This window comes from Pseudophryne corroboree, chromosome 4, assembly GCF_028390025.1.
Source record: "Pseudophryne corroboree isolate aPseCor3 chromosome 4, aPseCor3.hap2, whole genome shotgun sequence".
NCBI lineage: Eukaryota > Metazoa > Chordata > Amphibia > Anura > Myobatrachidae > Pseudophryne > Pseudophryne corroboree.
Window position 1 is genome coordinate 62,456,574 of NC_086447.1, and position 26,106 is coordinate 62,482,679.

Here is a 26,106-nt window from a genome sequence, read left to right on the forward strand (position 1 = left end):
TGGATTTGGGCTTGAATGTCAAGTAATTAGTGATCAATCAATGCATGAAAAGATAAACACATATCAACTCTGTACAAAATACCTGGTGAAGCCTTAGTCAGCAATGCCCAGGAGGCAGTCATAGCCTGTATCCTATGTGCCCTTCTTCCAAGTTCTGACAATGCTGATAAAACAGAATGTAAGACTATCCTCTACTTGGCAATACTTGATCAATATCCATGCCATTCATTACATAAGGTAGGGGATTCTGATGATAACCCAGACTCTGGTGAAGAAGTCTAACAGCAATTTAAAGTGTGGAATGATCATCTACTTGTATCCTCATCAGCTGTGGAAACTATGGTGTCCTTGAACTCTGGCAAAGTGTAATGGTTTTTATTGCTTTATACTGTGAGATGACCCTTAGAACACTAGAAAATAGTAGAACTTGAGTACAATGCAAAGCTGCAATCGAATGAGTACCACACTTTTTCACAGGGGATGTAGCTCAGTGGTAGAGCGCATGCTTCGCATGTATGAGGCCCTGGGTTCACTCCCCGGCATCTCCATGTTTTGCAAAATGTAGATTCTTTCTTAACTCTATGTAACCTCTCCAGATCAACAAATGCATTAAAATACTCTAGAGAAATTGGAAAAGTTTCAATCAAACTATGAAAAATTATTGACCAGTCTATAAAATGTTATGTTGCTCAGTGGTAGATTATATTCCCCAGAATCTGTGTTTCCGCATTGAAATAAAAGTTATCATATGATACCTACAGTATCCTTGAAATCTATACAGCAAGGTATAATTGTTATCTTTGCTCCGTGCTCTGAGTTTAACCTTAGAACATTGGAAGTAGTAGAACTTGAGTACTATGCAGAACGGCAATCGCTCGGTATCAAAACACACCAACTCAAAGGGGATGTAGCTCAGTGGTAGAGCGCATGCTTTGCATGTATGAGGTCCCGGGTTCAATCCCCGGCATCTCCATGTTTTGCAAAATGTAGATTCTTACTTATCTGTATGTAACCTCTTCAGAAGAGCCCAAGACCAACAAATGCATGAATGCACTCTACAGTAATGGGCAAGAATTAACACCAATTATGAAAAATAATTGATCATTCTATTAAATGTGATGTAGCTCAGTGGTAGATTATATTCTGTGGATACTGTGTTTCCTTATTTAACCAGCAGTTACCATATCATACCTACTGACATTCTCCAAACACTGATGTCAAGTATATGGTAATTATGAAACAGAGTTTTAATTTCACTGGGAATGAACTATAAAAGCAGTAGTTTCATAAAAGAACAAATCACACGATACAGCAAAACTAATTGATTAAGAAGGACAGACATCTTTAAACACACTGTGAACCTATGGAGGATGGATTTGGGCTTGAATGTCAAGTAATTAGTGATCAATCAATGCATGAAAAGATAAACACATATCAACTCTGTACAAAATACCTGGTGAAGCCTTAGTCAGCAATGCCCAGGAGGCAGTCATAGCCTGTATCCTATGTGCCCTTCTTCCAAGTTCTGACACTACTGATAATACAGAATGTAAGACTGTCCTCTACTTGGCAATACTTGATCAATATCCATGCCATTCATTACATAAGGTAGGGGATTCTGATGATAACCCAGACTCCGTTGAAGAAGTCTAACAGCAATTTAAAGTGTGGAATGATCATCTACTTGTATCCTCATCAGCTGTGGAAACTATGGTGTCCTTGAACTCTGGCAAAGTGTAATGGGTTTTATTGCTTTATACTCTGAGATGACCCTTAGAACACTAGAAAATAGTAGAACTTGAGTACAATGCAAAGCTGCAATCGAATGAGTACCACACTTTTTCACAGGGGATGTAGCTCAGTGGTAGAGCGCATGCTTCGCATGTATGAGGCCCCGGGTTCAATCCACGGCATCTCCATGTTTTGCAAAATGTAGATTCTTTCTTAACTCTATGAAACCTCTCCAGATCAACAAATGCATTAAAATACTCTAGAGCAGGGCTGGCCAAACCGGTCCTCGAGATCTACCAACAGTACATGTTTTCCAGGCCTCCTGGAGATCTGTAGAATTGTCAGTTAGGAATGAATGCAGCACATCCTAATTAGTAATGACTGCACCTGTGCACCAGCTAGGTGGTCTGGAAAATGTGAACTGTTGGTAGATCTCGAGGACTGGTTTGGCCAGCCCTGCTCTAGAGAAATTGGAAAAGTTTCAATCAAACTATGAAAAATTATTGACCAGTCTATAAAATGTGATGTTGCTCAGTGGTAGATTATATTCCCCAGAATCTGTGTTTCCACATTGAAATAAAAGTTATCATATGATACCTACAGTATCCTTGAAATCTATACAGCAAGGTATAATTGTTATCTTTGCTCCGTGCTCTGAGTTTAACCTTAGAACAGTGGAAGTAGTAGAACTTGAGTACTATGCAGAACAGCAATCGCTCGGTATCAAAACACACCAACTAAAGGGGATGTTGCTCAGTGGTAGAGCGCATGCTTTACATGTATGAGGCCCTGGATTCAATCCCCGGCATCTCCATGTTTTGCAAAATATAGATTCTTACTTATCTGTATGTAACCTCTTCAGAAGAGCCCAAGACCAACAATTGCATGAATGCACTCTACAGTAATGGGCAAGAATTAACACCAATTATGAAAAATAATTGATCATTCTATTAAATGTGATGTAGCTCAGTGGTAGATTATATTCTGTGGATACTGTGTTTCCTTATTTAACCAGCAGTTACCATATCATACCTACTGACATTCTCCAAACACTGATGTCAAGTATATGGTAATTATGAAACAGAGTTTTAATTTCACTGGGAAATGAACTATAAAAGCAGTAGTTTCATAAAAGAACAAATCACACGATACAGCAAAACTAATTGATTAAGAAGGACAGACATCTTTAAACACATTGTGAACCTATGGAGGATGGATTTGGGCTTGAATGTCAAGTAATTAGTGATCAATCAATGCATGAAAAGATAAACACATATCAACTCTGTACAAAATACCTGGTGAAGCCTTAGTCAGCAATGCCCAGGAGGCAGTCATAGCCTGCATCCTATGTGCCCTTCTTCCAAGTTCTGACACTGCTGATAAAACAGAATGTAAGACTGTCCTCTACTTGGCAATACTTGATCAATATCCATGCCATTCATTACATAAGGTAGGGGATTCTGATGATAACCCAGACTCCGTTGAAGAAGTCTAACAGCAATTTAAAGTGTGGAATGATCATCTACTTGTATCCTCATCAGCTGTGGAAACTATGGTGTCCTTGAACTCTGGCAAAGTGTAATGGTTTTTATTGCTTTATACTCTGAGATGACCCTTAGAACACTAGAAAATAGTAGAACTTGAGTACAATGCAAAGCTGCAATCGAATGAGTACCACACTTTTTCACAGGGGATGTAGCTCAGTGGTAGAGCGCATGCTTCGCATGTATGAGGCCCCGGGTTCAATCCCTGGCATCTCCATGTTTTGCAAAATGTAGATTCTTACTTATCTGTATGTAACCTCTTCAGAAGAGCCCAAGACCAACAAATGCATGAATGCACTCTACAGTAATGGGCAAGAATTAACACCAATTATGAAAAATAATTGATCATTCTATTAAATGTGATGTAGCTCAGTGGTAGATTATATTCTGTGGATACTGTGTTTCCTTATTTAACCAGCAGTTACCATATCATACCTACTGACATTCTCCAAACACTGATGTCAAGTATATGGTAATTATGAAACAGAGTTTTAATTTCACTGGGAATGAACTATAAAAGCAGTAGTTTCATAAAAGAACAAATCACACGATACAGCAAAACTAATTGATTAAGAAGGACAGACATCTTTAAACACACTGTGAACCTATGGAGGATGGATTTGGGCTTGAATGTCAAGTAATTAGTGATCAATCAATGCATGAAAAGATAAACACATATCAACTCTGTACAAAATACCTGGTGAAGCCTTAGTCAGCAATGCCCAGGAGGCAGTCATAGCCTGTATCCTATGTGCCCTTCTTCCAAGTTCTGACACTACTGATAATACAGAATGTAAGACTGTCCTCTACTTGGCAATACTTGATCAATATCCATGCCATTCATTACATAAGGTAGGGGATTCTGATGATAACCCAGACTCCGGTGAAGAAGTCTAACAGCAATTTAAAGTGTGGAATGATCATCTACTTGTATCCTCATCAGCTGTGGAAACTATGGTGTCCTTGAACTCTGGCAAAGTGTAATGGGTTTTATTGCTTTATACTCTGAGATGACCCTTAGAACACTAGAAAATAGTAGAACTTGAGTACAATGCAAAGCTGCAATCGAATGAGTACCACACTTTTTCACAGGGGATGTAGCTCAGTGGTAGAGCGCATGCTTCGCATGTATGAGGCCCCGGGTTCAATCCACGGCATCTCCATGTTTTGCAAAATGTAGATTCTTTCTTAACTCTATGTAACCTCTCCAGATCAACAAATGCATTAAAATACTCTAGAGAAATTGGAAAAGTTTCAATCAAACTATGAAAAATTATTGACCAGTCTATAAAATGTGATGTTGCTCAGTGGTAGATTATATTCCCCAGAATCTGTGTTTCCACATTGAAATAAAAGTTATCATATGATACCTACAGTATCCTTGAAATCTATACAGCAAGGTATAATTGTTATCTTTGCTCCGTGCTCTGAGTTTAACCTTAGAACAGTGGAAGTAGTAGAACTTGAGTACTATGCAGAACAGCAATCGCTCGGTATCAAAACACACCAACTAAAGGGGATGTTGCTCAGTGGTAGAGCGCATGCTTTGCATGTATGAGGCCCTGGATTCAATCCCCGGCATCTCCATGTTTTGCAAAATATAGATTCTTACTTATCTGTATGTAACCTCTTCAGAAGAGCCCAAGACCAACAATTGCATGAATGCACTCTACAGTAATGGGCAAGAATTAACACCAATTATGAAAAATAATTGATCATTCTATTAAATGTGATGTAGCTCAGTGGTAGATTATATTCTGTGGATACTGTGTTTCCTTATTTAACCAGCAGTTACCATATCATACCTACTGACATTCTCCAAACACTGATGTCAAGTATATGGTAATTATGAAACAGAGTTTTAATTTCACTGGGAAATGAACTATAAAAGCAGTAGTTTCATAAAAGAACAAATCACACGATACAGCAAAACTAATTGATTAAGAAGGACAGACATCTTTAAACACATTGTGAACCTATGGAGGATGGATTTGGGCTTGAATGTCAAGTAATTAGTGATCAATCAATGCATGAAAAGATAAACACATATCAACTCTGTACAAAATACCTGGTGAAGCCTTAGTCAGCAATGCCCAGGAGGCAGTCATAGCCTGCATCCTATGTGCCCTTCTTCCAAGTTCTGACACTGCTGATAAAACAGAATGTAAGACTGTCCTCTACTTGGCAATACTTGATCAATATCCATGCCATTCATTACATAAGGTAGGGGATTCTGATGATAACCCAGACTCCGTTGAAGAAGTCTAACAGCAATTTAAAGTGTGGAATGATCATCTACTTGTATCCTCATCAGCTGTGGAAACTATGGTGTCCTTGAACTCTGGCAAAGTGTAATGGTTTTTATTGCTTTATACTCTGAGATGACCCTTAGAACACTAGAAAATAGTAGAACTTGAGTACAATGCAAAGCTGCAATCGAATGAGTACCACACTTTTTCACAGGGGATGTAGCTCAGTGGTAGAGCGCATGCTTCGCATGTATGAGGCCCCGGGTTCAATCCCTGGCATCTCCATGTTTTGCAAAGTGTAGATTCTTTCTAAACTCTATGTAACCTCTCCAGATCAACAAATGCATTAAAATACTCTAGAGAAATTGGAAAAGTTTCAATCAAACTATGAAAAATTATTGACCAGTCTATAAAATGTGGTAGATTATACCACTCAGTGGTAGATTATATTCCCCAGAATCTGTGTTTCCGCATTGAAATAAAAGTTATCATATGATACCTACAGTATCCTTGAAATCTATACAGCAAGGTATAATTGTTATCTTTGCTCCGTGCTCTGAGTTTAACCTTAGAACAGTGGAAGTAGTAGAACTTGAGTACTATGCAGAACAGCAATCGCTCGGTATCAAAACACACCAACTCAAAGCGGATGTAGCTCAGTGGTAGAGCGCATGCTTTGCATGTATGAGGGTTCAATCCCTGGCATCTCCATGTTTTGCAAAGTGTAGATTCTTTCTAAACTCTATGTAACCTCTCCAGATCAACAAATGCATTAAAATACTCTAGAGAAATTGGAAAAGTTTCAATCAAACTATGAAAAATTATTGACCAGTCTATAAAATGTGGTAGATTATACCACTCAGTGGTAGATTATATTCCCCAGAATCTGTGTTTCCGCATTGAAATAAAAGTTATCATATGATACCTACAGTATCCTTGAAATCTATACAGCAAGGTATAATTGTTATCTTTGCTCCGTGCTCTGAGTTTAACCTTAGAACAGTGGAAGTAGTAGAACTTGAGTACTATGCAGAACAGCAATCGCTCGGTATCAAAACACACCAACTCAAAGGGGATGTAGCTCAGTGGTAGAGCGCATGCTTTGCATGTATGAGGCCCCGGGTTCAATCCCTGGCATTTCCATGTTTTGCAAAATATAGATTCTTACTTATCTGTATGTAACCTCTTCAGAAGAGCCCAAGACCAACAAATGCATGAATGCACTCTACAGTAATGGGCAAGAATTAACACCAACTATGAAAAATAATTGATCATTCTATTAAATGTGATGTAGCTCAGTGGTAGATTATATTCTGTGGATACTGTGTTTCCTTATTTAACCAGCAGTTACCATATCATACCTACTGACATTCTCCAAACACTGATGTCAAGTATATGGTAATTATGAAACAGAGTTTTAATTTCACTGGGAATGAACTATAAAAGCAGTAGTTTCAAAAAAGAACAAATCACACGATACAGCAAAACTAATTGATTAAGAAGGACAGACATCTTTAAACACACTGTGAACCTATGGAGGATGGATTTGGGCTTGAATGTCAAGTAATTAGTGATCAATCAATGCATGAAAAGATAAACACATATCAACTCTGTACAAAATACCTGGTGAAGCCTTAGTCAGCAATGCCCAGGAGGCAGTCATAGCCTGTATCCTATGTGCCCTTCTTCCAAGTTCTGACACTACTGATAATACAGAATGTAAGACTGTCCTCTACTTGGCAATACTTGATCAATATCCATGCCATTCATTACATAAGGTAGGGTATTCTGATGATAACCCAGACTCCGGTGAAGAAGTCTAACAGCAATTTAAAGTGTGGAATGATCATCTACTTGTATCCTCATCAGCTGTGGAAACTATGGTGTCCTTGAACTCTGGCAAAGTGTAATGGGTTTTATTGCTTTATACTCTGAGATGACCCTTAGAACACTAGAAAATAGTAGAACTTGAGTACAATGCAAAGCTGCAATCGAATGAGTACCACACTTTTTAACAGGGGATGTAGCTCAGTGATAGAGCGCATGCTTCGCATGTATGAGGCCCCGGGTTCAATCCCCGGCATCTCCATGTTTTGCAAACTGTAGATTCTTTCTTAACTCTATGTAACCTCTCCAGATCAACAAATGCATTAAAATACTCTAGAGAAATTGGAAAAGTTTCAATCAAACTATGAAAAATTATTGACCAGTCTATAAAATGTGATGTTGCTCAGTGGTAGATTATATTCCCCAGAATCTGTGTTTCCACATTGAAATAAAAGTTATCATATGATACCTACAGTATCCTTGAAATCTATACAGCAAGGTATAATTGTTATCTTTGCTCCGTGCTCTGAGTTTAACCTTAGAACAGTGGAAGTAGTAGAACTTGAGTACTATGCAGAACAGCAATCGCTCGGTATCAAAACACACCAACTCAAAGGGGATGTAGCTCATTGGTAGAGCGCATGCTTTGCATGTATGAGGCCCTGGGTTCAATCCCCGGCATCTCCATGTTTTGCAAAATATAGATTCTTACTTATCTGTATGTAACCTCTTCAGAAGAGCCCAAGACCAACAAATGCATGAATGCACTCTACAGTAATGGGCAAGAATTAACACCAATTATGAAAAATAATTGATCATTCTATTAAATGTGATGTAGCTCAGTGGTAGATTATATTCTGTGGATACTGTGTTTCCTTATTTAACCAGCAGTTACCATATCATACCTACTGACATTCTCCAAACACTGATGTCAAGTATATGGTAATTATGAAACAGAGTTTTAATTTCACTGGGAAATGAACTATAAAAGCAGTAGTTTCATAAAAGAACAAATCACACGATACAGCAAAACTAATTGATTAAGAAGGACAGACATCTTTAAACACATTGTGAACCTATGGAGGATGGATTTGGGCTTGAATGTCAAGTCATTAGTGATCAATCAATGCATGAAAAGATAAACACATATTAACTCTGTACAAAATACCTGGTGAAGCCTTAGTCAGCAATGCCCAGGAGGCAGTCATAGCCTGCATCCTATGTGCCCTTCTTCCAAGTTCTGACACTGCTGATAAAACAGAATGTAAGACTGTCCTCTACTTGGCAATACTTGATCAATATCCATGCCATTCATTACATAAGGTAGGGGATTCTGATGATAACCCAGACTCCGGTGAAGAAGTCTAACAGCAATTTAAAGTGTGGAATGATCATCTACTTGTATCCTCATCAGCTGTGGAAACTATGGTGTCCTTGAACTCTGGCAAAGTGTAATGGTTTTTATTGCTTTATACTCTGAGATGACCCTTAGAACACTAGAAAATAGTAGAACTTGAGTACAATGCAAAGCTGCAATCGAATGAGCACCACACTTTTTCACAGGGGATGTAGCTCAGTGGTAGAGCGCATGCTTCGCATGTATGAGGCCCCGGGTTCAATCCCTGGCATCTCCATGTTTTGCAAAGTGTAGATTCTTTCTAAACTCTATGTAACCTCTCCAGATCAACAAATGCATTAAAATACTCTAGAGAAATTGGAAAAGTTTCAATCAAACTATGAAAAATTATTGACCAGTCTATAAAATGTGATGTTGCTCAGTGGTAGATTATATTCCCCAGAATCTGTGTTTCCGCATTGAAATAAAAGTTATCATATGATACCTACAGTATCCTTGAAATCTATACAGCAAGGTATAATTGTTATCTTTGCTCCGTGCTCTGAGTTTAACCTTAGAACAGTGGAAGTAGTAGAACTTGAGTACTATGCAGAACAGCAATCGCTCGGTATCAAAACACACCAACTCAAAGGGGATGTAGCTCAGTGGTAGAGCGCATGCTTTGCATGTATGAGGCCCCGGGTTCAATCCCTGGCATCTCCATGTTTTGCAAAATATAGATTCTTACTTATCTGTATGTAACCTCTTCAGAAGAGCCCAAGACCAACAAATGCATGAATGCACTCTACAGTAATGGGCAAGAATTAACACCAATTATGAAAAATAATTGATCATTCTATTAAATGTGATGTAGCTCAGTGGTAGATTATATTCTGTGGATACTGTGTTTCCTCATTTAACCAGCAGTTACCATATCATACCTACTGACATTCTCCAAACACTGATGTCAAGTATATGGTAATTATGAAACAGAGTTTTAATTTCACTGGGAAATGAACTATAAAAGCAGTAGTTTCATAAAAGAACAAATCACACGATACAGCAAAACTAATTGATTAAGAAGGACAGACATCTTTAAACACATTGTGAACCTATGGAGGATGGATTTGGGCTTGAATGTCAAGTAATTAGTGATCAATCAATGCATGAAAAGATAAACACATATCAACTCTGTACAAAATACCTGGTGAAGCCTTAGTCAGCAATGCCCAGGAGACAGTCATAGCCTGTATCCTATGTGCCCTTCTTCCAAGTTCTGACACTGCTGATAAAACAGAATGTAAGACTGTCCTCTACTTGGCAATACTTGATCAATATCCATGCCATTCATTACATAAGGTAGGGGATTCTGATGATAACCCAGACTCCGGTGAAGAAGTCTAACAGCAATTTAAAGTGTGGAATGATCATCTACTTGCATCTTCATCAGCTGTGGAAACTATGGTGTCCTTGAACTCTGGCAAAGTGTAATGGTTTATATTGCTTTTTACTCTGAGATGACCCTTAGAACACTAGAAAATAGTAGAACTTGAGTACAATGCAAAGCTGCAATCGAATGAGTACCACACTTTTTCACAGGGGATGTAGCTCAGTGGTAGAGCGCATGCTTCGCATGTATGAGGCCCTGGGTTCAATCCCCGGCATCTCCATGTTTTGCAAAATGTAGATTCTTTCTTAACTCTATGTAACCTCTCCAGATCAACAAATGCATTAAAATACTCTAGAGAAATTGGAAAAGTTTCAATCAAACTATGAAAAATTATTGACCAGTCTATAAAATGTGATGTTGCTCAGTGGTAGATTATATTCCCCAGAATCTGTGTTTCCTCATTGAAATAAAAGTTATCATATGATACCTACAGTATCCTTGAAATCTATACAGCAAGGTATAATTGTTATCTTTGCTCCGTGCTCTGAGTTTAACCTTAGAACATTGGAAGTAGTAGAACTTGAGTACTATGCAGAACGGCAATCGCTCGGTATCAAAACACACCAACTCAAAGGGGATGTAGCTCAGTGGTAGAGCGCATGCTTTGCATGTATGAGCTCCCGGGTTCAATCCCCGGCATCTCCATGTTTTGCAAAATGTAGATTCTTACTTATCTGTATGTAACCTCTTCAGAAGAGCCCAAGACCAACAAATGCATGAATGCACTCTACAGTAATGGGCAAGAATTAACACCAATTATGAAAAATAATTGATCATTCTATTAAATGTGATGTAGCTCAGTGGTAGATGATATTCTGTGGATACTGTGTTTCCTTATTTAACCAGCAGTTGCCATATCATACCTACTGACATTCTCCAAACACTGATGTCAAGTATATGGTAATTATGAAACAGAGTTTTAATTTCAGTTGGAAATGAACTATAAAAGCAGTAGTTTCATAAAAGAACAAATCACACGATACAGCAAAACTAATTGATTAAGAAGGACAGACATCTTTAAACACATTGTGAACCTATGGAGGATGGATTTGGGCTTGAATGTCAAGTAATTAGTGATCAATCAATGCATGAAAAGATAAACACATATCAACTCTGTACAAAATACCTGGTGAAGCCTTAGTCAGCAATGCCCAGGAGGCAGTCATAGCCTGTATCCTATGTGCCCTTCTTCCAAGTTCTGACAATGCTGATAAAACAGAATGTAAGACTGTCCTCTACTTGGCAATACTTGATCAATATCCATGCCATTCATTACATAAGGTAGGGGATTCTGATGATAACCCAGACTCTGGTGAAGAAGTCTAACAGCAATTTAAAGTGTGGAATGATCATCTACTTGTATCCTCATCAGCTGTGGAAACTATGGTGTCCTTGAACTCTGGCAAAGTGTAATGGTTTTTATTGCTTTATACTGTGAGATGACCCTTAGAACACTAGAAAATAGTAGAACTTGAGTACAATGCAAAGCTGCAATCGAATGAGTACCACACTTTTTCACAGGGGATGTAGTTCAGTGGTAGAGCGCATGCTTCGCATGTATGAGGCCCTGGGTTCACTCCCCGGCATCTCCATGTTTTGCAAAATGTAGATTCTTTCTTAACTCTATGTAACCTCTCCAGATCAAGAAATGCATTAAAATACTCTAGAGAAATTGGAAAAGTTTCAATCAAACTATGAAAAATTATTGACCAGTCTATAAAATGTTATGTTGCTCAGTGGTAGATTATATTCCCCAGAATCTGTGTTTCCGCATTGAAATAAAAGTTATCATATGATACCTACAGTATCCTTGAAATCTATACAGCAAGGTATAATTGTTATCTTTGCTCCGTGCTCTGAGTTTAACCTTAGAACATTGGAAGTAGTAGAACTTGAGTACTATGCAGAACGGCAATCGCTCGGTATCAAAACACACCAACTCAAAGGGGATGTAGCTCAGTGGTAGAGCGCATGCTTTGCATGTATGAGCTCCCGGGTTCAATCCCCGGCATCTCCATGTTTTGCAAAATGTAGATTCTTACTTATCTGTATGTAACCTCTTCAGAAGAGCCCAAGACCAACAAATGCATGAATGCACTCTACAGTAATGGGCAAGAATTAACACCAATTATGAAAAATAATTGATCATTCTATTAAATGTGATGTAGCTCAGTGGTAGATTATATTCTGTGGATACTGTGTTTCCTTATTTAACCAGCAGTTACCATATCATACCTACTGACATTCTCCAAACACTGATGTCAAGTATATGGTAATTATGAAACAGAGTTTTAATTTCACTGGGAAATGAACTATAAAAGCAGTAGTTTCATAAAAGAACAAATCACACGATACAGCAAAACTAATTGATTAAGAAGGACAGACATCTTTAAACACATTGTGAACCTATGGAGGATGGATTTGGGCTTGAATGTCAAGTCATTAGTGATCAATCAATGCATGAAAAGATAAACACATATCAACTCTGTACAAAATACCTGGTGAAGCCTTAGTCAGCAATGCCCAGGAGGCAGTCATAGCCTGCATCCTATGTGCCCTTCTTCCAAGTTCTGACACTGCTGATAAAACAGAATGTAAGACTGTCCTCTACTTGGCAATACTTGATCAATATCCATGCCATTCATTACATAAGGTAGGGGATTCTGATGATAACCCAGACTCCGGTGAAGAAGTCTAACAGCAATTTAAAGTGTGGAATGATCATCTACTTGTATCCTCATCAGCTGTGGAAACTATGGTGTCCTTGAACTCTGGCAAAGTGTAATGGTTTTTATTGCTTTATACTCTGAGATGACCCTTAGAACACTAGAAAATAGTAGAACTTGAGTACAATGCAAAGCTGCAATCGAATGAGTACCACACTTTTTCACAGGGGATGTAGCTCAGTGGTAGAGCGCATGCTTCGCATGTATGAGGCCCCGGGTTCAATCCCTGGCATCTCCATGTTTTGCAAAGTGTAGATTCTTTCTAAACTCTATGTAACCTCTCCAGATCAACAAATGCATTAAAATACTCTAGAGAAATTGGAAAAGTTTCAATCAAACTATGAAAAATTATTGACCAGTCTATAAAATGTGATGTTGCTCAGTGGTAGATTATATTCCCCAGAATCTGTGTTTCCGCATTGAAATAAAAGTTATCATATGATACCTACAGTATCCTTGAAATCTATACAGCAAGGTATAATTGTTATCTTTGCTCCGTGCTCTGAGTTTAACCTTAGAACAGTGGAAGTAGTAGAACTTGAGTACTATGCAGAACAGCAATCGCTCGGTATCAAAACACACCAACTCAAAGGGGATGTAGCTCAGTGGTAGAGCGCATGCTTTGCATGTATGAGGCCCCGGGTTCAATTCCTGGCATCTCCATGTTTTGCAAAATATAGATTCTTACTTATCTGTATGTAACCTCTTCAGAAGAGCCCAAGACCAACAAATGCATGAATGCACTCTACAGTAATGGGCAAGAATTAACACCAATTATGAAAAATAATTGATCATTCTATTAAATGTGATGTAGCTCAGTGGTAGATTATATTCTGTGGATACTGTGTTTCCTCATTTAACCAGCAGTTACCATATCATACCTACTGACATTCTCCAAACACTGATGTCAAGTATATGGTAATTATGAAACAGAGTTTTAATTTCACTGGGAAATGAACTATAAAAGCAGTAGTTTCATAAAAGAACAAATCACACGATACAGCAAAACTAATTGATTAAGAAGGACAGACATCTTTAAACACATTGTGAACCTATGGAGGATGGATTTGGGCTTGAATGTCAAGTAATTAGTGATCAATCAATGCATGAAAAGATAAACACATATCAACTCTGTACAAAATACCTGGTGAAGCCTTAGTCAGCAATGCCCAGGAGACAGTCATAGCCTGTATCCTATGTGCCCTTCTTCCAAGTTCTGACACTGCTGATAAAACAGAATGTAAGACTGTCCTCTACTTGGCAATACTTGATCAATATCCATGCCATTCATTACATAAGGTAGGGGATTCTGATGATAACCCAGACTCCGGTGAAGAAGTCTAACAGCAATTTAAAGTGTGGAATGATCATCTACTTGCATCCTCATCAGCTGTGGAAACTATGGTGTCCTTGAACTCTGGCAAAGTGTAATGGTTTTTATTGCTTTATACTCTGAGATGACCCTTAGAACACTAGAAAATAGTAGAACTTGAGTACAATGCAAAGCTGCAATCGAATGAGTACCACACTTTTTCACAGGGGATGTAGCTCAGTGGTAGAGCGCATGCTTCGCATGTATGAGGCCCCGGGTTCAATCCCCGGCATCTCCATGTTTTGCAAAATGTAGATTCTTTCTTAACTCTATGTAACCTCTCCAGATCAACAAATGCATTAAAATACTCTAGAGAAATTGGAAAAGTTTCAATCAAACTATGAAAAATTATTGACCAGTCTATAAAATGTGATGTTGCTCAGTGGTAGATTATATTCCCCAGAATCTGTGTTTCCTCATTGAAATAAAAGTTATCATATGATACCTACAGTATCCTTGAAATCTATACAGCAAGGTATAATTGTTATCTTTGCTCCGTGCTCTGAGTTTAACCTTAGAACAGTGGAAGTAGTAGAACTTGAGTACTATGCAGAACAGCAATCGCTCGGTATCAAAACACACCAACTCAAAGGGGATGTAGCTCAGTGGTAGAGCGCATGCTTTGCATGTATAAGGCCCCGGGTTCAATCCCCGGCATCTCCATGTTTTGCAAAATATAGATTCTTACTTATCTGTTTGTAACCTCTTCAGAAGAGCCCAAGACCAACAAATGCATGAATGCACTCTACAGTAATGGGCAAGAATTAACACCAATTATGAAAAATAATTGATCATTCTATTAAATGTGATGTAGCTCAGTGGTAGATGATATTCTGTGGATACTGTGTTTCCTTATTTAACCAGCAGTTGCCATATCATACCTACTGACATTCTCCAAACACTGATGTCAAGTATATGGTAATTATGAAACAGAGTTTTAATTTCAGTGGGAAATGAACTATAAAAGCAGTAGTTTCATAAAAGAACAAATCACACGATACAGCAAAACTAATTGATTAAGAAGGACAGACATCTTTAAACACATTGTGAACCTATGGAGGATGGATTTGGGCTTGAATGTCAAGTAATTAGTGATCAATCAATGCATGAAAAGATAAACACATATCAACTCTGTACAAAATACCTGGTGAAGCCTTAGTCAGCAATGCCCAGGAGACAGTCATAGCCTGCATCCTATGTGCCCTTCTTCCAAGTTCTGACACTGCTGATAAAACAGAATGTAAGACTGTCCTCTACTTGGCAATACTTGATCAATATCCATGCCATTCATTACATAAGGTAGGGGATTCTGATGATAACCCAGACTCCGGTGAAGAAGTCTAACAGCAATTTAAAGTGTGGAATAATCATCTACTTGTATCCTCATCAGCTGTGGAAACTATGGTGTCCTTGAACTCAGGCAAAGTGTAATGGTTTTTATTGCTTTATACTGTGAGATGACCATTAGAACACTAGAAAATAGTAGAACTTGAGTACAATGCAAAGCTGCAATCGAATGAGTACCACACTTTTTCACAGGGGATGTAGCTCAGTGGTAGAGCGCATGCTTCGCATGTATGAGGCCTTGGGTTCACTCCCCGGCATCTCCATGTTTTGCAAAATGTAGATTCTTTCTTAACTCTATGTAACCTATCCAGATCAACAAATGCATTAAAATACTCTAGAGAAATTGGAAAAGTTTCAATCAAACTATGAAAAATTATTGACCAGTCTATAAAATGTTATGTTGCTCAGTGGTAGATTATATTCCCCAGAATCTGTGTTTCCGCATTGAAATAAAAGTTATCATATGATACCTACAGTATCCTTGAAATCTATACAGCAAGGTATAATTGTTATCTTTGCTCCGTGCTCTGAGTTTAACCTTAGAACATTGGAAGTAGTAGAACTTGAGTATTATGCAGAACGGCAATCACTCGGTATCAAAACACACCAACTCAAAGGGGATGTAGCTCAGTGGTAGAGCGCATGCTTTGCATGTATGAGGCCCCGGGTTCAATCCCCGGCATCTCCATGTTTTGCAAAATGTAGATTCTTACTTATCTGTATGTAACCTCTTCAGAAGAGCCCAAGACCAACAAATGCATGAATGCACTCTACAGTAATGGGCAAGAATTAACACCAATTATGAAAAATAATTGATCATTCTATTAAATGTGATGTAGCTCAGTGGTAGATTATATTCTGTGGATACTGTGTTTCCTTATTTAACCAGCAGTTGCTATGTCATACCTACTGACATTCTCCAAACACTGATGTCAAGTATATGGTAATTATGAAACAGAGTTTTAATTTCAGTGGGAAATGAACTATAAGAGCAGTAGTTTCATAAAAGAACAAATCACACGATACAGCAAAACTAATTGATTAAGAAGGAATTACATCTTTAAACACATTGTGAACCTATGGAGGATGGATTTGGGCTTGAATGTCAAGTAATTAGTGATCAATCAATGCATGAAAAGATAAACACATATCAACTCTGTACAAAATACCTGGTGAAGCCTTAGTCAGCAATGCCCAGGAGGCAGTCATAGCCTGTATCCTATGTGCCCTTCTTCCAAGTTCTGACAATGCTGATAAAACAGAATGTAAGACTGTCCTCTACTTGGCAATACTTGATCAATATCCATGCCATTCATTACATTAGGTAGGGGATTCTGATGATAACCCAGACTCCGGTGAAGAAGTCTAACAGCAATTTAAAGTGTGGAATGATCATCTACTTGCATCCTCATAAACTGTGGAAATTATGGTGTCCTTGAACTCTGGCAAAGTCTAATGGTTTTTATTGCTATATACTCAGAGATGACCCTTAGAACACTAGAAAATAGTAGAACTTAAGTACAATGCAAAGCTGCAATCGAATGAGTGCCACGCTTTTTCACAGGGGATGTAGGCCCCGGGTTCAATCCTCAGCATCTCCATGTTTTGCAAAATGTAGATTCTTTCTTTACTCTATGTAACCTCTCCAGATCAACAAATGCATTAAAAAGAACTCTAGAGAAATTGGAAAAGTTTCAATCAAACTATGAAAAATTATTGACCAGTCTATAAAATGTGATGAGAAGAGCCAAAGACCAACAAATGCATGAATGTACTCTATAGTAATGGGCAAGAATTAACACCAATTATGAAAAATAATTGATCATTCTATTAAATGTGATGTAGCTCAGTGGTAGATTATATTCTGTGGATACTGTGTTTCCTTATTTAACCAGCAGTTACCATATCATACCTACTGACATTCTCCAAACACTGATGTCAAGTATATGGTAATTATGAAACAGAGTTTTAATTTCACTGGGAAATGTACTATAAAAGCAGTAGTTTCATAAAAGAACAAATCACGCGATACAGCAAAACTAATTGATTAAGAAGGACAGACATCTTTAAACACATTGTGAACCTATGGAGGATGGATTTGGGCTTGAATGTCAAGTAATTAGTGATCAATCAATGCATGAAAAGATAAACACATATCAACTCTGTACAAAATACCTGGTGAAGCCTTAGTCAGCAATGCCCAGGAGGCAGTCATAGCCTGCATCCTATGTGCCCTTCTTCCAAGTTCTGACACTGCTGATAAAACAGAATGTAAGACTGTCCTCTACTTGGCAATACTTGATCAATGTCCATGCCATTCATTACATAAGGTAGGGGATTCTGTCATAGTGATGAGCGAATTTGTGATGATAACCCAGACTCCGGTGAAGAAGTCTAAAAGCAATTTAAAGTGTGGAATGATCATCTACTTGCATCCTCATCAGCTGTGGAAATGATGGTGTCCTTGAACTCTGGCAAAGTCTAATTGTTTTTATTGCTATATACTCGGAGATGACCCTTAGAACACTAGAAAATAGTAGAACTTAAGTACAAAGCAAAGCTGCAATCGAATGAGTGCCACACTTTTTCACAGGGGAAGTAGCTCAGTGATAGAGCGCATGCTTTGCATGTATGAGGCCCCGGGTTCAATCCCCGGCATCTCCATGTTTTGCAAAATGTAGATTCTTTCTTAACTCTATGTAACCTCTCCAGATCAACAAATGCATTAAAAAAAACTCTAGAGAAATTGGAAAAGTTTCAATCAAACTATGAAAAATTATTGACCAGTCTATAAAATGTGATGTTGCTCAGTGGTAGATTATATTCCCCAGAATCTGTGTTTCCTCATTGAAATAAAAGTTATCATATGATACCTACAGTATCCTTGAAATCTATACAGCAAGGTATAATTGTTATCTTTGCTCCGTGCTCTGAGTTTAACCTTAGAACAGTGGAAGTAGTAGAACTTGAGTACTATGCAGAACAGCAATCACTCGGTATCAAAACACACTAACTCGGAGGGGATGTAGCTCAGTGGTAGAGCGCATGCTTTGCATGTATGAGGCCCTGGGTTCAATCCCTGGCATCTCCATGTTTTGCAAAATATAGATTCTTACTTATCTGTATGTAACCTCTTCAAAAGAGCCCAAGACCAACAAATGCATGAATGCACTCTACAGTAATGGACAAGAATTAACACCAATTATGAAAAATAATTGATCATTCTATTAAATGTGATGTAGCTCAGTGGTAGATTATATTCTGTGGATACTGTGTTTCCTTATTTAACCAGCAGTTACCATATCATACCTACTGACATTCTCCAAACACTGATGTCAAGTGTATGGTAATTATGAAACAGAGTTTTAATTTCACTGGGAAATGTACTATAAAAGCAGTAGTTTCATAAAAGAACAAATCACACGATACAGCAAAACTAATTGATTAAGAAGGACAGACATCTTTAAACACATTGTGAACCTATGGAGGATGGATTTGGGCTTGAATGTCAAGTAATTAGTGATCAATCAATGCATGAAAAGATAAACACATATCAACTCTGTACAAAATACCTGGTGAAGCCTTAGTCAGCAATGCCCAGGAGGCAGTCATAGCCTGCATCCTATGTGCCCTTCTTCCAAGTTCTGACACTGCTGATAAAACAGAATGTAAGACTGTCCTCTACTTGGCAATACTTGATCAATATCCATGCCATTCATTACATAAGGTAGGGGATTCTGATGATAACCCAGACTCCGGTGAAGAAGTCTAACAGCAATTTAAAGTGTGGAATGATCATCTACTTGCATCCTCATCAGCTGTGGAAATTATGGTGTCCTTGAACTCTGGCAAAGTCTAATGGTTTTTATTGCTATATACTCGGAGATGACCCTTAGAACACTAGAAAATAGTAGAACTTAAGTACAATGCAAAGCTGCAATCGAATGAGTGCCACGTTTTTTCACAGGGGATGTAGCTCAGTGGTAGAGTGCATGCTTTGCATGTATGAGGCCTCGGGTTCAATCCCTGGCATCTCCATGTTTTGCAAAATGTAGATTCTTTCTTAACTCTATGTAACCTCTCCAGATCAACAAATGCATTAAAAAAAACTCTAGAGAAATTGGAAAAGTTTCAATCAAACTATGAAAAATTATTGACCAGTCTATAAAATGTGATGTTGCTCAGTGGTAGATTATATTCCCCAGAATCTGTGTTTCCTCATTGAAATAAAAGTTATCATATGATACCTACAGTATCCTTGAAATCTATACAGCAAGGTATAATTGTTATCTTTGCTCCGTGCTCTGAGTTTAACCTTAGAACAGTGGAAGTAGTAGAACTTGAGTACTATGCAGAACAGCAATCGCTCGGTATCGAACCACATCAACTCAAAGGGGATGTAGCTCAGTGGTAGAGCGCATGCTTTGCATGTATGAGGCCCCGGGTTCAATTCCCTGCATCTCCATGTTTTGCAAAATATAGATTCTTACTTATCTGTTTGTAACCTCTTCAGAAGAGCCCAAGACCAACAAATGCATGAATGCACTCTACAGTAATGGGCAAGAATTAACACCAATTATGAAAAATAATAGATCATTCTATTAAATGTGATGTAGCTCAGTGGTAGATTATATTCTGTGGATACTGTGTTTCCTTATTTAACCAGCAGTTACCATATCATACCTACTGACATTCTCCAAACACTGATGTCAAGTATATGGTAATTATGAAACAGAGTTTTAATTTCACTGGGAAATGTACTATAAAAGCAGTAGTTTCATAAAAGAACAAATCGCACGATACAGCAAAACTAATTGATTAAGAAGGACAGACATCTTTAAACACATTGTGAACCTATGGAGGATGGATTTGGGCTTGAATGTCAAGTAATTAGTGATCAATCAATGCATGAAAAGATAAACACATATCAACTCTGTACAAAATACCTGGTTAAGCCATAGTCAGCAATGCCCAGGAGGCAGTCATAGCCTGCATCCTATGTGCCCTTCTTCCAAGTTCTGACACTGCTGATAAAACAGAATGTAAGACTGTCCTCTACTTGGCAATACTTGATCAATATCCATGCCATTCATTACATAAGGTAGGGGATTCTGTCATAGTGATGAGCGGATTCGTGATGATAACCCAGACTCCGGTGAAGAATTCTAACAGCAATTTAAAGTGTGGAATGATCATCTACTTGCATCCTCATCAGCTGTGGAAATTATGGTGTCCTCGAACTCTGGCAAAGTCTAATGGTTTTTATTGCTATATACTCGGAGATGACCCTTAGAAAACTAGAAAATAGTAGAACTTAAGTACAAAGCAAAGCTGCAATCGAATGAGTGCCGCTCTTTTTCACAGGGGCTGTAGCTCAGTGGTAGAGCGCATGCTTTGCATGTATGAGGCCCCGGGTTCAATCCCTGGCATCTCCATGTTTTGCAAAATGTAGATTCTTTCTTAACTCTATGTAACCTCTCCAGATCAACAAATGCATTAAAAAAAACTCTAGAGAAATTGGAAAAGTTTCAATCAAACTATGAAAAATTATTGACCAGTCTATAAAATGTGATGTTGCTCAGTGGTAGATTATATTCCCCAGAATCTGTGTTTCCTCATTGAAATAAAAGTTATCATATGATACCTACAGTATCCTTGAAATCTATACAGCAAGGTATAATTGTTATCTTTGCTCCGTGATCTGAGTTTAACCTTAGAACAGTGGAAGTAGTAGAACTTGAGTACTATGCAGAACAGCAATCACTCGGTATCAAAACACACCAACTCAGAGGGGATGTAGCTCAGTGGTAGAGCGCATGCTTTGCATGTATGAGGCCCCGGGTTCAATCCCCGGGATCTCCATGTTTTGCAAAATATAGATTCTTACTTATCTGTATGTAACCTCTTCAAAAGAGCCCAAGACCAACAAATGCATGAATGCACTCTACAGTAATGGGCAAGAATTAACACCAATTATGAAAAATAATTGATCATTCTATTAAATGTGATGTAGCTCAGTGGTAGATTATATTCTGTGGATACTGTGTTTCCTTATTTAACCAGCAGTTACCATATCATACCTACTGACATTCTCCAAACACTGATGTCAAGTATATGGTAATTATGAAACAGAGTTTTAATTTCACTGGGAAATGTACTATAAAAGCAGTAGTTTCATAAAAGAACAAATCGCACGATACAGCAAAACTAATTGATTAAGAAGGACAGACATCTTTAAACACATTGTGAACCTATGGAGGATGGATTTGGGCTTGAATGTCAAGTAATTAGTGATCAATCAATGCATGAAAAGATAAACACATATCAACTCTGTACAAAATACCTGGTTAAGCCATAGTCAGCAATGCCCAGGAGGCAGTCATAGCCTGCATCCTATGTGCCCTTCTTCCAAGTTCTGACACTGCTGATAAAACAGAATGTAAGACTGTCCTCTACTTGGCAATACTTGATCAATATCCATGCCATTCATTACATAAGGTAGGGGATTCTGATGATAACCCAGACTCCGGTGAAGAAGTCTAACAGCAATTTAAAGTGTGGAATGATCATCTACTTGCATCCTCATCAGCTGTGGAAATTATGGTGTCATTGAACTCTGGCAAAGTGTAATGGTTTTTATTGCTTTATACTCGGAGATGACCCTTAGAACACTAGAAAATAGTAGAACTTGAGTACAATGCAAAGCTGCAATCGAATGAGTACCACACTTTTTCACAGGGGATGTAGCTCAGTGGTAGAGCGCATGCTTTGCATGTATGAGGCCCTGGGTTCAATCCCCGGCATCTCTATGTTTTGCAAAATGTAGATTCTCTCTTAACTCTATGTAACCTCTCCAGATCAACAAATGCATTAAAAAAAACTCTAGAGAAATTGGAAAAGTTTCAATCAAACTATGAAAAATTATTGACCAGTCTATAAAATGTGATGTTGCTCAGTGGTAGATTATATTCCCCAGAATCTGTTTCCTCATTGAAATAAAAGTTATCATATGATACCTACAGTATCCTTGAAATCTATACAGCAAGATATAATTGTTATCTTTGCTCCGTGCTCTGAGTTTAACCTTAGAACAGTGGAAGTAGTAGAACTTGATTACTATGCAGAACAGTAATCGCTCGGTATCAAACCACACCAACTCAAAGGGGATGTAGCTCAGTGGTAGAGCGCATGCTTTGCATGTATGAGGCCCCGGGTTCAATCCCCGGTATCTCCATGTTTTGCAAAATATAGATTCTTACTTATCTGTATGTAACCTCTTCAGAAGAGCCAAAGACCAACAAATGCATGAATGTACTCTACAGTAATGGGCAAGAATTAACACCAATTATGAAAAATAATTGATCATTCTATTAAATGTGATGTAGCTCAGTGGTAGATTATATTCTGTGGATACTGTGTTTCCTTATTTAACCAGCAGTTACCATATCATACCTACTGACATTCTCCAAACACTGATGTCAAGTATATGGTAATTATGAAACAGAGTTTTAATTTCACTGGGAAATGTACTATAAAAGCAGTAGTTTCATAAAAGAACAAATCACACGATACAGCAAAACTAATTGATTAAGAAGGACAGACATCTTTAAACACATTGTGAACCTATGGAGGATGGATTTGGGCTTGAATGTCAAGTAATTAGTGATCAATCAATGCATGAAAAGATAAACACATATCAACTCTGTACAAAATACCTGGTGAAGCCTTAGTCAGCAATGCCCAGGAGGCAGTCATAGCCTGCATCCTATGTGCCCTTCTTCCAAGTTCTGACACTGCTGATAAAACAGAATGTAAGACTGTCCTCTACTTGGCAATACTTGATCAATATCCATGCCATTCATTACATAAGTTAGGGGATTCTGATGATAACCCAGACTCCGGTGAAGAAGTCTAACAGCAATTTAAAGTGTGGAATGATCATCTACTTGCATCCTCATCAGCTGTGGAAATTATGGTGTCCTTGAACTCTGGCAAAGTCTAATGGTTTTTATTGCTATATACTCGGAGATGACCCTTAGAACACTAGAAAATAGTAGAACTTAAGTACAAAGCAAAGCTGCAATCGAATGAGTGCCACACTTTTTCACAGGGGATGTAGCTCAGTGGTAGAGCGCATGCTTTGCATGTATGAGGCCCCGGGTTCAATCCCTGGCATCTCCATGTTTTGCAAAATGTAGATTCTTTCTTAACTCTATGTAACCTCTCCAGATCAACAAATGCATTAAAAAAAACTCTAGAGAAATTGGAAAAGTTTCAATCAAACTATGAAAAATTATTGACCAGTCTATAAAATGTGATGTTGCTCAGTGGTAGATTATATTCCCCAGAATCTGTGTTTCCTCATTGAAATAAAAGTTATCATATGATACCTACAGTATCCTTGAAATCTATACAGCAAGGTATAATTGTTATCTTTGCTCCGTGCTCTGAGTTTAACCTTAGAACAGTGGAAGTAGTAGAACTTGAGTACTATGCAGAACAGCAATCACTCGGTATCAAAGCAAACCAACTCAGAGGGGATGTAGCTCAGAGGCAGAGCGCATGCTTTGCATGTATGAGGCCCCGGGTTCAATCCCCGGCATCTCCATGTTTTGCAAAATATAGATTCTTACTTATCTGTATGTAACCTCTTCAGAAGAGCCCAAGACCAACAAATGCATGAATGCACTCTACAGTAATGGGCAAGAATTAACACCAATTATGAAAAATAATTGATCATTCTATTAAATGTGATGTAGCTCAGTGGTAGATTATATTCTGTGGATACTGTGTTTCCTTATTTAACCAGCAGTTACCATATCATACCTACTGACATTCTCCAAACACTGATGTCAAGTATATGGTAATTATGAAACAGAGTTTTAATTTCACTGGGAAATGTACTATAAAAGCAGTAGTTTCATAAAAGAACAAATCGCACGATACAGCAAAACTAATTGATTAAGAAGGACAGACATCTTAAAACACATTGTGAACCTATGGAGGATGGATTTGGGCTTGAATGTCAAGTAATTAGTGATCAATCAATGCATGAAAAGATAAACACATATCAACTCTGTACAAAATACCTGGTGAAGCCTTAGTCAGCAATGCCCAGGAGGCAGTCATAGCCTGCATCCTATGTGCCCTTCTTCCAAGTTCTGACACTGCTGATAAAACAGAATGTAAGACTGTCCTCTACTTGGCAATACTTGATCAATATCCATGCCATTTATTACATAAGGTAGGGGATTCTGATGATAACCCAGACTTCGGTGAAGAAGTCTAACAGCAATTTAAAGTGTGGAATGATCATCTACTTGCATCCTCATCAGCTGTGGAAATTATGGTGTCCTTGAACTCTGGCAAAGTCTAATGGTTTTTATTGCTATATACTCGGAGATGACCCTTAGAACACTAGAAAATAGTAGAACTTAAGTACAAAGCAAAGCTGCAATCGAATGAGTGCCACACTTTTTCACAGGGGAAGTAGCTCAGTGGTAGAGCGCATGCTTTGCATGTATGAGGCCCCGGGTTCAATCCCCGGCATCTCCATGTTTTGCAAAATGTAGATTCTTTCTTAACTCTATGTAACCTCTCCAGATCAACAAATGCATTAAAAAAAACTCTAGAGAAATTGGAAAAGTTTCAATCAAACTATGAAAAATTATTGACCAGTCTATAAAATGTGATGTTGCTCAGTGGTAGATTATATTCCCCAGAATCTGTGTTTCCTCATTGAAATAAAAGTTATCATATGATACCTACAGTATCCTTGAAATCTATACAGCAAGGTATAATTGTTATCTTTGCTCCGTGCTCTGAGTTTAACCTTAGAACAGTGGAAGTAGTAGAACTTGAGTACTATGCAGAACAGCAATCACTCGGTATCAAAACACACCAACTCAGAGGGGATGTAGCTCAGTGGTAGAGCGCATGCTTTGCATGTATGAGGCCCCGGGTTAAATCCCTGGCATCTCCATGTTTTGCAAAATATAGATTCTTACTTATCTGTATGTAACCTCTTCAAAAGAGCCCAAGACCAACAAATGCATGAATGCACTCTACAGTAATGGAAAAGAATTAACACCAATTATGAAAAATAATTGATCATTCTATTAAATGTGATGTAGCTCAGTGGTAGAGTATATTCTGTGGATACTGTGTTTCCTTATTTAACCAGCAGTTACCATATCATACCTACTGACTTTCTCCAAACACTGATGTCAAGTGTATGGTAATTATGAAACAGAGTTTTAATTTCACTGGGAAATGTACTATAAAAGCAGTAGTTTCATAAAAGAACAAATCACACGATACAGCAAAACTAATTGATTAAGAAGGACAGACATCTTTAAACACATTGTGTACCTATGGAGGATGGATTTGGGCTTGAATGTCAAGTAATTAGTGATCAATCAATGCATGAAAAGATAAACACATATCAACTCTGTACAAAATACCTGGTGAAGCCTTAGTCAGCAATGCCCAGGAGGCAGTCATAGCCTGCATCCTATGTGCCCT

General features: G+C 38.0%; 35 non-coding genes across 35 annotated transcripts; all 35 read left to right on the forward strand.

The window, feature by feature from the left end:
- Positions 1–476: 476 nt before the first annotated feature.
- TRNAA-CGC (transfer RNA alanine (anticodon CGC)) lies at positions 477–548 on the forward strand. The gene has a single exon. It is a non-coding gene; the product is annotated as a tRNA-Ala (tRNA).
- A 353-nt stretch (positions 549–901) lies between these two features.
- Positions 902–973, forward strand: TRNAA-UGC (transfer RNA alanine (anticodon UGC)). The gene has a single exon. It is a non-coding gene; the product is annotated as a tRNA-Ala (tRNA).
- An 874-nt stretch (positions 974–1,847) lies between these two features.
- TRNAA-CGC (transfer RNA alanine (anticodon CGC)) lies at positions 1,848–1,919 on the forward strand. Its single transcript has one exon. It is a non-coding gene; the product is annotated as a tRNA-Ala (tRNA).
- A 554-nt stretch (positions 1,920–2,473) lies between these two features.
- Positions 2,474–2,545, forward strand: TRNAV-UAC (transfer RNA valine (anticodon UAC)). The gene has a single exon. It is a non-coding gene; the product is annotated as a tRNA-Val (tRNA).
- An 875-nt stretch (positions 2,546–3,420) lies between these two features.
- On the forward strand, positions 3,421–3,492 carry TRNAA-CGC (transfer RNA alanine (anticodon CGC)). Its single transcript has one exon. It is a non-coding gene; the product is annotated as a tRNA-Ala (tRNA).
- Positions 3,493–4,366: 874 nt separating this feature from the next.
- On the forward strand, positions 4,367–4,438 carry TRNAA-CGC (transfer RNA alanine (anticodon CGC)). The gene has a single exon. It is a non-coding gene; the product is annotated as a tRNA-Ala (tRNA).
- A 352-nt stretch (positions 4,439–4,790) lies between these two features.
- On the forward strand, positions 4,791–4,862 carry TRNAA-UGC (transfer RNA alanine (anticodon UGC)). The gene has a single exon. It is a non-coding gene; the product is annotated as a tRNA-Ala (tRNA).
- Positions 4,863–5,737: 875 nt separating this feature from the next.
- Positions 5,738–5,809, forward strand: TRNAA-CGC (transfer RNA alanine (anticodon CGC)). Its single transcript has one exon. It is a non-coding gene; the product is annotated as a tRNA-Ala (tRNA).
- Positions 5,810–6,595: 786 nt separating this feature from the next.
- TRNAA-UGC (transfer RNA alanine (anticodon UGC)) lies at positions 6,596–6,667 on the forward strand. The gene has a single exon. It is a non-coding gene; the product is annotated as a tRNA-Ala (tRNA).
- An 874-nt stretch (positions 6,668–7,541) lies between these two features.
- Positions 7,542–7,613, forward strand: TRNAA-CGC (transfer RNA alanine (anticodon CGC)). The gene has a single exon. It is a non-coding gene; the product is annotated as a tRNA-Ala (tRNA).
- Positions 7,614–7,966: 353 nt separating this feature from the next.
- On the forward strand, positions 7,967–8,038 carry TRNAA-UGC (transfer RNA alanine (anticodon UGC)). Its single transcript has one exon. It is a non-coding gene; the product is annotated as a tRNA-Ala (tRNA).
- An 875-nt stretch (positions 8,039–8,913) lies between these two features.
- Positions 8,914–8,985, forward strand: TRNAA-CGC (transfer RNA alanine (anticodon CGC)). Its single transcript has one exon. It is a non-coding gene; the product is annotated as a tRNA-Ala (tRNA).
- Positions 8,986–9,338: 353 nt separating this feature from the next.
- Positions 9,339–9,410, forward strand: TRNAA-UGC (transfer RNA alanine (anticodon UGC)). Its single transcript has one exon. It is a non-coding gene; the product is annotated as a tRNA-Ala (tRNA).
- Positions 9,411–10,285: 875 nt separating this feature from the next.
- TRNAA-CGC (transfer RNA alanine (anticodon CGC)) lies at positions 10,286–10,357 on the forward strand. Its single transcript has one exon. It is a non-coding gene; the product is annotated as a tRNA-Ala (tRNA).
- Positions 10,358–10,710: 353 nt separating this feature from the next.
- On the forward strand, positions 10,711–10,782 carry TRNAA-UGC (transfer RNA alanine (anticodon UGC)). The gene has a single exon. It is a non-coding gene; the product is annotated as a tRNA-Ala (tRNA).
- An 875-nt stretch (positions 10,783–11,657) lies between these two features.
- TRNAA-CGC (transfer RNA alanine (anticodon CGC)) lies at positions 11,658–11,729 on the forward strand. Its single transcript has one exon. It is a non-coding gene; the product is annotated as a tRNA-Ala (tRNA).
- A 353-nt stretch (positions 11,730–12,082) lies between these two features.
- On the forward strand, positions 12,083–12,154 carry TRNAA-UGC (transfer RNA alanine (anticodon UGC)). Its single transcript has one exon. It is a non-coding gene; the product is annotated as a tRNA-Ala (tRNA).
- An 875-nt stretch (positions 12,155–13,029) lies between these two features.
- TRNAA-CGC (transfer RNA alanine (anticodon CGC)) lies at positions 13,030–13,101 on the forward strand. Its single transcript has one exon. It is a non-coding gene; the product is annotated as a tRNA-Ala (tRNA).
- Positions 13,102–13,454: 353 nt separating this feature from the next.
- TRNAA-UGC (transfer RNA alanine (anticodon UGC)) lies at positions 13,455–13,526 on the forward strand. Its single transcript has one exon. It is a non-coding gene; the product is annotated as a tRNA-Ala (tRNA).
- An 875-nt stretch (positions 13,527–14,401) lies between these two features.
- TRNAA-CGC (transfer RNA alanine (anticodon CGC)) lies at positions 14,402–14,473 on the forward strand. The gene has a single exon. It is a non-coding gene; the product is annotated as a tRNA-Ala (tRNA).
- A 353-nt stretch (positions 14,474–14,826) lies between these two features.
- On the forward strand, positions 14,827–14,898 carry TRNAA-UGC (transfer RNA alanine (anticodon UGC)). The gene has a single exon. It is a non-coding gene; the product is annotated as a tRNA-Ala (tRNA).
- Positions 14,899–15,773: 875 nt separating this feature from the next.
- Positions 15,774–15,845, forward strand: TRNAA-CGC (transfer RNA alanine (anticodon CGC)). The gene has a single exon. It is a non-coding gene; the product is annotated as a tRNA-Ala (tRNA).
- A 353-nt stretch (positions 15,846–16,198) lies between these two features.
- TRNAA-UGC (transfer RNA alanine (anticodon UGC)) lies at positions 16,199–16,270 on the forward strand. The gene has a single exon. It is a non-coding gene; the product is annotated as a tRNA-Ala (tRNA).
- Positions 16,271–18,174: 1,904 nt separating this feature from the next.
- On the forward strand, positions 18,175–18,246 carry TRNAA-UGC (transfer RNA alanine (anticodon UGC)). The gene has a single exon. It is a non-coding gene; the product is annotated as a tRNA-Ala (tRNA).
- Positions 18,247–18,601: 355 nt separating this feature from the next.
- TRNAA-UGC (transfer RNA alanine (anticodon UGC)) lies at positions 18,602–18,673 on the forward strand. Its single transcript has one exon. It is a non-coding gene; the product is annotated as a tRNA-Ala (tRNA).
- An 875-nt stretch (positions 18,674–19,548) lies between these two features.
- TRNAA-UGC (transfer RNA alanine (anticodon UGC)) lies at positions 19,549–19,620 on the forward strand. Its single transcript has one exon. It is a non-coding gene; the product is annotated as a tRNA-Ala (tRNA).
- A 355-nt stretch (positions 19,621–19,975) lies between these two features.
- On the forward strand, positions 19,976–20,047 carry TRNAA-UGC (transfer RNA alanine (anticodon UGC)). Its single transcript has one exon. It is a non-coding gene; the product is annotated as a tRNA-Ala (tRNA).
- Positions 20,048–20,945: 898 nt separating this feature from the next.
- On the forward strand, positions 20,946–21,017 carry TRNAA-UGC (transfer RNA alanine (anticodon UGC)). The gene has a single exon. It is a non-coding gene; the product is annotated as a tRNA-Ala (tRNA).
- A 355-nt stretch (positions 21,018–21,372) lies between these two features.
- Positions 21,373–21,444, forward strand: TRNAA-UGC (transfer RNA alanine (anticodon UGC)). The gene has a single exon. It is a non-coding gene; the product is annotated as a tRNA-Ala (tRNA).
- An 875-nt stretch (positions 21,445–22,319) lies between these two features.
- TRNAA-UGC (transfer RNA alanine (anticodon UGC)) lies at positions 22,320–22,391 on the forward strand. The gene has a single exon. It is a non-coding gene; the product is annotated as a tRNA-Ala (tRNA).
- Positions 22,392–22,744: 353 nt separating this feature from the next.
- On the forward strand, positions 22,745–22,816 carry TRNAA-UGC (transfer RNA alanine (anticodon UGC)). The gene has a single exon. It is a non-coding gene; the product is annotated as a tRNA-Ala (tRNA).
- An 875-nt stretch (positions 22,817–23,691) lies between these two features.
- TRNAA-UGC (transfer RNA alanine (anticodon UGC)) lies at positions 23,692–23,763 on the forward strand. The gene has a single exon. It is a non-coding gene; the product is annotated as a tRNA-Ala (tRNA).
- Positions 23,764–24,118: 355 nt separating this feature from the next.
- On the forward strand, positions 24,119–24,190 carry TRNAA-UGC (transfer RNA alanine (anticodon UGC)). Its single transcript has one exon. It is a non-coding gene; the product is annotated as a tRNA-Ala (tRNA).
- Positions 24,191–25,065: 875 nt separating this feature from the next.
- On the forward strand, positions 25,066–25,137 carry TRNAA-UGC (transfer RNA alanine (anticodon UGC)). The gene has a single exon. It is a non-coding gene; the product is annotated as a tRNA-Ala (tRNA).
- A 355-nt stretch (positions 25,138–25,492) lies between these two features.
- Positions 25,493–25,564, forward strand: TRNAA-UGC (transfer RNA alanine (anticodon UGC)). Its single transcript has one exon. It is a non-coding gene; the product is annotated as a tRNA-Ala (tRNA).
- The last annotated feature ends 542 nt before the right edge of the window (positions 25,565–26,106 follow it).